Source organism: Botryllus schlosseri, chromosome 10 (assembly GCF_051294905.1).
Source record: "Botryllus schlosseri isolate E-star chromosome 10, Bs_hap1, whole genome shotgun sequence".
Classification (NCBI taxonomy): Eukaryota; Metazoa; Chordata; class Ascidiacea; order Stolidobranchia; family Styelidae; genus Botryllus; species Botryllus schlosseri.
Genome location: NC_137245.1, coordinates 13,793,126 through 13,795,715, shown reverse-complemented (window position 1 = coordinate 13,795,715; position 2,590 = coordinate 13,793,126). Strand labels below are relative to the sequence as shown.

General features: G+C 42.1%; 1 long non-coding RNA gene across 1 annotated transcript; it reads left to right on the top strand.

Annotated features, from left to right (window-relative positions):
* The first annotated feature begins 1,322 nt into the window (after positions 1-1,322).
* LOC145448587 (uncharacterized) lies at positions 1,323-2,048 on the top strand. Its single transcript, XR_013917966.1, has 2 exons — positions 1,323-1,361; positions 1,865-2,048. It is a non-coding gene; the product is annotated as an uncharacterized LOC145448587 (long non-coding RNA).
* The last annotated feature ends 542 nt before the right edge of the window (positions 2,049-2,590 follow it).

Here is a 2,590-nt window from a genome sequence, read left to right as displayed (position 1 = left end):
CTATAGCATCAAAAGGAAAGGGTTCAGGAAATAATGCGAAGTTTGTGCCACTCTGTATCTGCTTTTGGGAACGTCCTCTCGCGCTCAACCACTTCCTTTCACACACGCTTGTGCCATTCACCGGCGGCGATTTTCCGCGCGCCGTTTCTGGAAAGTATCGAGAGTATTGCGCGCGTCGGAATCCTCAATAGGACGACGCACCTACATTTGAGTCATTCACCGCTGCGTAATGCTTTCGTGGCAAACTATAGTACTGGTAGGAAATGCTGTAACATGCATTACAAATTGGCGTATGTGGACCGTAAGGACTGCACTCAGTCGGCGGTAGAAATGCTGTAACATGCATTACAAATTGGCGTATGTGGACCGTAAGGACTGCACTCAGCCGGCGGTAGAAATGCTGTAACATGCATTACAAATTGGCGTATGTGGACCGTAAGGACTGCACTCAGCCGGCGGTTCTGTACCAGCCTACGAAACTGCTACATTATGGCGAATGATCATGATCATACGTAATTAAAGGATCTGAAAGGATATCACCAGTCTATATTACTACATCACTATAGTGAAGGCTAATTGTAAGCATCCCCTTGCAACATTAATAACACGAATGAAAAACCCGAATAACGAAGCAAATTCTTAAGTCTGAGCTTAAAGTTAAATCTCTTGTATTCCCCATAACGCGTATACACCAGTACACAGCACTAAGGCCAGAGTATGACTAAAACAAATCAAGAAAACAAATATGCCAGCTTATCGTCGTTAGACACACTGTTTTAGTGGTATATAACGAGAGCCCGACCGATTATCGGTTCGCCGATAATATCGAGTCGATATTACACTTTGAAAGAATTATCGGTTTCGGCCATTGAAGGTGAAAGAATATCGGCAATTTTAGTGACGTCACAAGATGATGATAGGAAGTCAGAAACTGTAATCCTTGACCACTAGACTAGGAATATTGCTATAATTCATATAGCTAGCAAAGAGTCAAGATCCAGCTTTTCTAGTTTATGTTCAAGTATATGAAAATGGCTGTAAAGCTGTTGAAATAAATGCTCTGAAGTTTTGAAAATGAACCTTCAAGGTAGATTCACACCTTATTAGAATATCGGCTTAATATATCGGTGTTTTTGGTGAAGTTGTTCGATATCAGTTTTATCGGCATCGGCCCAAAAATCCAATATCGGTCGGGTTCTATTTATAACTGTATTCAACCAGCCAATCATCGAATTGTTCCATTGTTTGCGAATGAAGGTGTTTCTAGATTAGAACTCCTATGATCCGTGATATAATGTAATATACGGACTTGGTAATAAAGTATTCAAGTGACAAAAAGAGCATGGTTTGTGACTTGTGAGGTAACATTTTGGAATCATTTGACTGGTCCGGCTCACGAGCGATCTCGACGTATGAATCTGGTCCGCGACGCTAGTTGAGTTGGACACCCCTGGTGTAAATGGTAAAATAACAAGTAAGCGATACTGTCAACTGTCCATGTCCATACTATAACTGGTGTCTTCTAATGCGAACGGCGGTTCTATAAATTAGAGCCCAAGCGATAGCCTTCCCAACATTACAAGTCCTAACACCTGGTTTGAATCAACGGCATCATATGGAGTATGAGCATGCGACAAAATAGAATGCGACGCTTCAGCGTGCGACAATTGGGCATGCGACACTAAAGCATGGGGGTAAAATTTGGGGTTAGGGCGGATGTTTGCTATCGTCTTTACTGCAGTAATTCCGACCACCTCTGTAACGATTATGAATTTCAGTACTGTATCTGTATATTGTCGATCTTGTAATGCATCTTAATTATGTATTGAAGTGAAATATCGTGTCATTGTGTTGTCATTTCCAGGGTTTCAGCGGTCTGCACTTGAGAGCTGGTGAGGGCGCCGTGGAAAGATACTGCGGAAATTGACAAGGACACTGCGAATAAAATTGTTATCACGGCGTGGAAGTCTATAAAATTGTGATAATTGTGTGTACACTGTCTGTCATATTGAATCCCAGTTCGCGTATTTGCCAAAATCGCGCAGTACCGGTACTTGCATTTTGTCCTCTTATATTTACGTCGTATAGGGTAGATGTGCTTCGAAAGATACAGTGAGTGTGAGACGAGCATACTGGGTTAGTTTTATGGGATCAATCAATCGTTTAACTCTGTCAATTTGTTGATTTACTGACAGAAGCTTGTTCGTACTCAGTTCCTCTAGGCTGCGCAAGGTATGGAGTTTGTGATGAAGATATTACGTTTTTATGGTGCAAAGTAAATTTGGGCTCACGCGACACAAAGAATCTGCCAATGATTTCCATGTAAAGTGGGGTGCTTGTATCGGGCTGGCCGCTTGTCGCGGTCTCAAATACGCCACGCTAATAGACCTAATCTATCTCCGACGCGCTCATTGACCGGTTTACGTGGCGGTGTGCTTGCTAAAAAATATATTTCAATGAATAAATTTTCTGGGCTTTGATTTTCAATCCGCTTACAAAGCGCTTCAAGCATAGTTTCGTAATAGTTGAGGCATTGTATCTGAAACGATAATACAATATTGGCAACAGCGCGTTCCAACGGTGTGTTGAG